We start from the raw sequence: 7,524 nt of genomic DNA, 5'->3' as shown, positions 1-7,524 counted from the left end.
GTATAGTGATGCCACCTGCTTCACTCTTCTTGCTAAGGATTGCTTTAACTATTCTGGGTCTGCTATTTTTCCGGATGACTGCTTTTTCTATTTCTATGAGGAATGCCATTGGGATTTTGATTGGAATTGTATTAAATCTGTATAGTGTTTTTGATAGTATAGTCACTTTTTGACAATATTAATTCTGCCTATCCAAGAACAAGGGAGATCTTTCCATCTTCTAATGTCTTCTTTAATTTCTTTCTTTAGCATTCTGTAGTTTTCGTTGTTGATGTGTATCACCTCTTTCAGTTGATTCCCAAGTAATTAATTTTTTTGCAGCTATTATTAATGGGATAGTTTTCTTGGTTTCTCTTTCAGAGGATTTATCACTGATGTACAGAAATGCCTTTGATTTATGGGTGTTGATTTTATATCCTGCTACTTTGATGAATTCATTTATTAGTTCTAGAAATTTTCTGGTGGAATTTTTTGGATCCTCTGGGTATAGAATCATGTTGTTGGCAAATAGTGATAATTTGAGTTCTACTTCTCCTGTCCATATCCCTTTAATTTATTTCATCTAATTGTTCTGTATGGTTTCAAGAACTATGTTAAATAGAAGTGGGAAACAGGACATCTCTGTCTTGCACCAGTTTTTAGAGAGAATGCTTTCAATTTTTCTCCAAATTAAAATGATGTTAGCCTGGGGCTTAGCATAAATAGCTTTTATAATATTGAGATATGTTCCTGTTATCCTTAGTTTTTCTAGTGTTTTGAATATGAAGGGGTGCTGTATTTTGTCCAATGCTTTCTCTGCATCTATTTATATGATCATATGGTTCTTATCTTTAAATCTGCTGAGGTGATGAATTACATTTATTGATTTCCATAAGTTGAACCAATCTTGCATCCCCAGATGAACCCCACTCTATCATGGTGCACTATCTTTTTGGTATGTTTTTGTATTTGATTTGCCAGAATTTTACTGAGAAGTTTTGGAACAATGTTCATTAGAGATATGGGTCTGAAGTTTTCTTTCTTTGATGTGTCTTTGTGTGGTTTGGAATCAGTGTGATATTGGCCTCACAGATGAGTTTGAAAGTGTTTCCTCTCTTTCTATTTTATGAAATAATTTGAGGAATATTGGAATTAGTTTTTCTTTGAAGTTCTTCTAGAACTCAGCTGTGTATAGTCCTGGGCTTTTCTTGGTTGGTAGCCTTCTGATGGTGTCTTCAATTTCCTTGCTTGAAATTGATTTATTTACCTTGTGTATATCATTCTGATTCAGTTTGGGCAAATCATATGACTCTAGAAATTTGTTGATGCCTTGATAATTTCTATTTTATTGGAATACAAGTTTTAAAAATAATTTCTAATAATCTTCTGTATTTCTGTAGTGTCTGTGGTGATATTTCCCTTTTCATTACAGATGTTAGTAATTTGAGTTCTCTCTCCCCTTCTCTTTATTAGCATTTATTAATTTTATTTAATTTTTAAAGAACCAACTTTTTGTTTTGTCAATTTTGTTTCTTTTGTTTCAATTTCATTAATTTCAGCTCTGATTTTAATTATTTCCTGTCTTCCTCCACTTTTGGTGTTGATTTGTACTTTTTTTTTCTAGAGCTTTGAGATATAATGCTCAGTCATTTATTTCTTGACTTTTTCTTCTTTTAGAAAATGAACTCCATGCAATAAACTTTTCTCTTAGTACTGCCTTCATAGTGTCCCAGAAATTTTGATATATTGTATAAGAGTTCCAATTTACCTCTAAGAATTTATTAATCTCCTCTTGATGTCTTTTGCAACCCATTGTTCATTCAGTAACATAGTATTTAGTCTCCAGGTGTTGGAGTAGCTTCTATTTTTTTATTTTATCATTGATTTCTAATTTCATTCCATTATGACCTGATAGAATTCAGGGTACCCATGTATTTGCTAAGAATTTCTTTGTGGCATAATATATGGACTATTTTAGAGAAGGCTCCATCTGCTGCTGAGAAAAAAGTGAATTCACTAGCTGATGGATGAAATATTCTATATATGTCTGTTAAGTCTAAGTTTTTTAAGTATTATTGAGTTTTATAATTTCTTTGTTTAGCTTTTGTTTGGGATATCTATCCAGTGGTGAAAGAGATGTATTAAAATCACCCAGAATTATCGTGTTGTGGTCTATGTGACTCTTGAACTTGACAAGACTTTGTTTGATGAACATAGATGCTCCAATTGGGGGTGGGGGGGCATATATATTTGTAATTGTTATATTTTGTTGATGGATAGTTCCCTTAAGCAGTATGAAATGTCCTTCTTTATCCCTTTTGATTAACTTTGGCTTGAAGTCTATTTTATTTTATAAAAAAAAAAAAAGAATTTGAAAACCCTGCTTGTTTCCGTAGTCCTTGTGAGTGGTATGTTTTTTTCCCTACATTTCACTTTCAGTCTGTGGATGTCTCTTCCTATGAGATGAGTCTCTTGAAGACTGCAATTTTGGGGTCTTTTTAAAAAATCCAGTCTGCCAGTCCATGTCTTTTGATTGGTGAGTTTAGGCTATTAACATTCAGGATTATTATTGAGACGTGATATGTAATCCTGCGAATTTTTGTTTGTTTGTTTATTCTTGGTATTTAACTTGTCTTGGTTTCTCCTTTGACTGTTTTTTTCTTTAGTTTAATACCCCACTTTGCTGACTTTCATTGTTGTTTTTCATTTCCTCCTCTTGGAATATTTTGCTGAGTATATTCTGTAGTTCAGGTTTTCTAGTTGTAAATTCTTTTAACTTTTGTTTATCATAGAAGGTTTTTATTTTGTCATCAAATCTAAAGCTTAATTTTGCTGGATATAAGATTCTTGGTTGGCATCCATTTTCTTTCAGAGCTTGATATTTGTTGTTCCAGGATCTTTTAACTTTCAGGATCTGGGTTGAAAACTCTGCAGATATTCTAATTGGTTTCCCCCTATATGTAATCTGATTCCTTTCTGTTGTGGCTTTTCAAATTCTCTCCTTATTCTATCTACTAGCATTTTCATTATAATGTGCCACGATATGGATCTGTTGTAATTTTGTATATTTGGTGTCCTGTAAGCCTCTTGAATTTGATTTTCCAATTCATTCTTCATCTTTGGAAAATTTTCTGATATTATTTCATTGCATAAATTTTTCATTTCTTTGGTTCGCAAATCTATGTCTTCCTCTATCACCAATAATTCTTAAATTTGTCTTTTTATGTTATCCCATAATTCCTGAGTGTTCTGCTCATGGTTTCTTACCATCTTCACTGTGTGATCAACATTCTTTTTAAGATTATATATTTTTTCTTCATTGTCTGAAATCTTGTCTTCCAAGTGATCTGTTGGTGGTGATTTCTAATGAGTTTTTAATTTGGTTTATTGTTTCTTTCATTTTAAGGATTTATGTTTTTTGTTTGTTTGTTTTCAGAACCTCTATCTCCTTGTTGAAGTAATCTTTTTCTTCCTGTATTTGTTTATGTAGCTCTTATCAAAATGATCTTTTGCTGCCTGTATTTGCTCTCTTATATCACCATTTAATTCACAGAACATTTCAATTATGTACATCCTGAACTCATTATCTGTCTTTTCTTCTTTTGTGCTGGCCATCAATTCTAATAATGCAGCATCTTGGTTTGTTTGGGGCACTTTCTTCCCTTGTTTTTTCATGTTGTTTATGTGTCTTCCCTTCTAGCATTGTGTATCTGAGGCATTATAGTTTTTACCCTATAGGCTTATAGTGTCCCTGCAGGGTTCCAATAACTGCCCTTTAAGGGTCAGAGCAATATTAACAGGTCTTAATACAAACAATATACAACCTTAAACCAAATAGCTGATATTAAGATGTTTATAGTTTTGTCACAATATACAAAAATGGAGAGTTCAATTATTATCTACAATATAAATAGTAGGTTTGAAAAGGGCCTACAGTTTCTGATGGTCGACAAAGAACTGGGTGTGAGGTATAGGATGAGATGTTGAGGGGTAGGAGGTGAGGCTATAGAGTTATTAGATCTTAAGAAGTATGAAAGAGGAATCTAAAGAAGTTGGTTAGTAGCAGGAGAAAAGAGATAAAGTCATTTTGGGGAGACAACTATATGGGAAGACAATAGATAGAGTATAGAAAACAAACCAAATTAAGAAAAATAAAAATTGTGAAAATAGGAGATAAAAGAATATGCAACACAACTGTAATATACTCCTCAGACATCCCAGTCCTCAGTAGCCTAATTCATGAAAAGAACTTGTGTCACAAATGTTAGGGATGTGAGGGTGGGAGAAAAGAGAGAGAGAAAAGAGAAAAAAAATATATCAAAGGAAGATATAAGGATTGTTTTTGTTGGCAATCAGTATCTTTCCTGCTTCCCTTCTCTGCTAATAGGTGGGGTTGCCTGTTGTTTGCTGGTATCTCTATTGTCAGGATGGTGACAGTTATCAGGGTGGGAGGGTTGGTCTTGGAGGCAGAGCTCCATGTGGTGGGATATAGCACTTTCCAGTCCCTGATGTGAGACTGCACCCCAAGGATCTCTTTTTGGGCTCGCTCATGCGGTCCTCACCACAGATGCGCCAGGTCTTATCTCATTCTATCGCCTGTAGACCTCACAATTCCTGGTCTCTAATTTTGTCTCTAAACTGTATCTCACTCATCCTCTCCCTTTCTATTTCCAAACCAGAAACCTTCCTTTCCTGAGTTCTTATGGGCTGCTCTCTGGGGGCTGTGCATCTGCCACGGACAGCTGTTTTTTATTGGGCAGTTCAGGACAAGGTTTTGCAAGCTACAGACAGGCTGTGTATCTGCAAGCACTGTGCCGGGTTAGTGGCTACCAGGGAGAGGTGGGCACTAGGGATTATAGGTACCTTGATTTTGCTTCTAAGCCCCAGCTGGTGTCCCAAATTGGGAGTTGCTCCAACTAAAGATAGCGATGAAGGTGTCCCAAGATGGAGGCGACCAGGGGAGCCCCACTTTGGTAGATGGAGGTCCACATATGAGTGTTGGCCAGAGGTTCTGCACATGGGCAGCATCTGGGTGTCCTGCATGGCACTGAGGCCAGGAGTCCTGCATGGGTGCTCCTGGTCGTTGTTCTCGGTCACCTGGAGGTCCTGCATGGGTGAATGGCCAGAAGTCCTGTGCTGATGCTGAAGCCTGGAAAACTGCTCAGGCATAGCAGATTCCTATGTGGGAGCAGCTGTCAGCATTCCTCTAATCACTCACAGAGAAATAGTATTCTCACTACTTGAATATCAGGTCACAGAGACACACAGAATGCAGCCTCTCCCTCTAGCCTGACATCTTGGATCCCACCAATATCTGTTCTTTATCATACTAGAGAAGATATATCCAGAATTTTTGGATTGTCTGAAAGTGCCTAATAACATACATGCATACACCAGAATGATAGAACAGAATTCAGTGGGGCAAACTCTAGCCAGTTGCCACATCACCCACAGTAGTAGCACAGAAATCTATCAGGAGCTGATCTTGTCATCTTGGTGATGTTCACAGCCTGGGGACTATCAATTTTAACCTGTAAGATTAAGGAAGCCCCACCCTCCACTAGTAAGACCAGATTATAATATATTGGGCCAGATATTGACTCCAACTTAGCTCTCTTCCAACAGTCCCTCATGATCTGATCATCAGACCAAAATCAAGCATGGCATTGAAGTTGTGTTTTATGGTTGTGTGTTGGCCTTGACAGGTGACAGAACACCAGATTCTTCTCTGGTGGAGCAATGGAGTTTGAGTCTAAACCTTATAATAGAAACTTTACTATGTAGAAAGCACACCTTACCTGCTTTCTTGTCTGATTGAGTGCCAGCCTCTTCCCTGGCACAATGTGGGGCTAGGATAAAAGCCTCCTTTTTGGTCAGAATCAGTTGCCTGAAGCATTGGACCATAGCTGCTTTCAATGAAAAACTGTGGGAAGCCAATGCCTTCTCTGGCTGGCCAAGGGGCAATGGTTAATTCTTAAAAACTTTTAACCCTTATATTTGTTAAATTGGTAACTTTGCCTACATCTGTTTCTGTACATGGGTGATAAAATTTGGCTTGTATATACCCTAGCCTGATGTGCAAACAACCCGTAAACTAGCCTAAGAGTATACTCTTGTAACTAACTGGGTCTTAGTCAATTAACTTCAGGCAATCACAGCCAACTTCATTATCACATTATGCCCATATAAGGCAAATGTCAACTACAGTCAATCAGGTTGTTTCTGTATGTCATTTCCTTACTACCGGATATAAATCTAATGTGAACATGTGGTAGAAGGAGGACATTTTGCCCAATTCTAGAAACTTCCTCTTGTTTAAATAAATTTTGATAAATGTAACTCCTTTCAGAAATTTTAAAACATCTCAAGGATTAAAAATCAAAATAAGTAAACATTCTAATATTTTATTTTCACATCCCACTTTCCAAATTCTCTGTCATTTACATTTTCTCCGACCCTACGTAAAAGCTTCCACGTGCTCTGTTCCTTTTCTGCCAGGCATTACTGCAGAATTCACTAAACTGCATCCACTTACTCTAATATAATTTAGGTACATATTTCAGCAGCCCATATTTAATTTTTATGCTATTTTCTACCTCAATTACGAACTTATCCTCTCTTTTCAGGCTCTAAATATTTTTTTGACATTTTCACCTTTTGCAGCTTATCTGCAGCCATGAGTATGCTCAAGCTTCAAAAGAGAATTGCCTCCAGCGTCCTCTGCTGTGGCAAAAAGAAGGTCTGGTTGAGACCCCAAGGAGACCAATGAAATCGCCAGTGCCAACTCTTGTTAGCAGATCTGGAAGATCAAAGATGGGCTGATCATCCACAAACCAGTGACTGTCTGTTCACTCACCGATGCCAGGAAAAAAATACCTTGCCTCCCTGGAAGGGCAGGCATATAGGCAAAGGTAAGCAAAAAGGTACAGTTAGTGTTCGAATGCCAGAGAAGGTAATCTGGATGAGAAGGATGCAGATTCTTCAGAGGCTATTCCAGAGATACCGTGAATCTAAGAAGATTGACCAGACACAAGCATCACAGACTCTACCTGAAGGTAAAGGGGAATGTGTTCAAAAACAAGCGGATCCTCCTGGAACACATCCATAAACTGAAAGGAGATAAGGCCCAAGAGAAACCACTAGCTGACCAGGCTGAGGCACGGAGATCTAAGACCAGAGGGGCACGAAAACTGTGAGGAGTGCATCTAGGACAAGAAGGAGGAGACCATCAAGACACTGTCCAAAGAGGATGAGACCAAGAAATAAAGCCTCCCCTCTTTTGTCTGTACATAGTGGCCTTGGTGATTAAGTAGATCGGTCCTTGAAATGAAAACAAGCTTTATGTGTTAAAAAAAAAAATTCAAAATTCTTTCAGAAGATGTTTTTTCCTCTGTAATTACAGAATCTTACAAATAAACATCTTCAATGTTTCTATTGCTATCAGAAACTGTTTCTCTATATGCATTTTTTTGTTTCACTCTTTCTCTATTAGGACAATCTTTTTCTCTTTCAGCTTTATATCATTATAATTATCTCTGATGTTTT

General features: G+C 36.9%; 1 pseudogene; it reads left to right on the top strand.

Annotated features, from left to right (window-relative positions):
* Window positions 1-6,655: 6,655 nt before the first annotated feature.
* On the top strand, window positions 6,656-7,245 carry LOC114094838 (large ribosomal subunit protein eL19-like; annotated as a pseudogene).
* The last annotated feature ends 279 nt before the right edge of the window (window positions 7,246-7,524 follow it).

Source organism: Marmota flaviventris, chromosome 11 (assembly GCF_047511675.1).
Source record: "Marmota flaviventris isolate mMarFla1 chromosome 11, mMarFla1.hap1, whole genome shotgun sequence".
In the NCBI taxonomy this organism is placed as follows: domain Eukaryota; kingdom Metazoa; phylum Chordata; class Mammalia; order Rodentia; family Sciuridae; genus Marmota; species Marmota flaviventris.
Note: the sequence above shows the minus strand (reverse complement) of the source record. Positions and strands in the feature narration are given on the sequence as shown.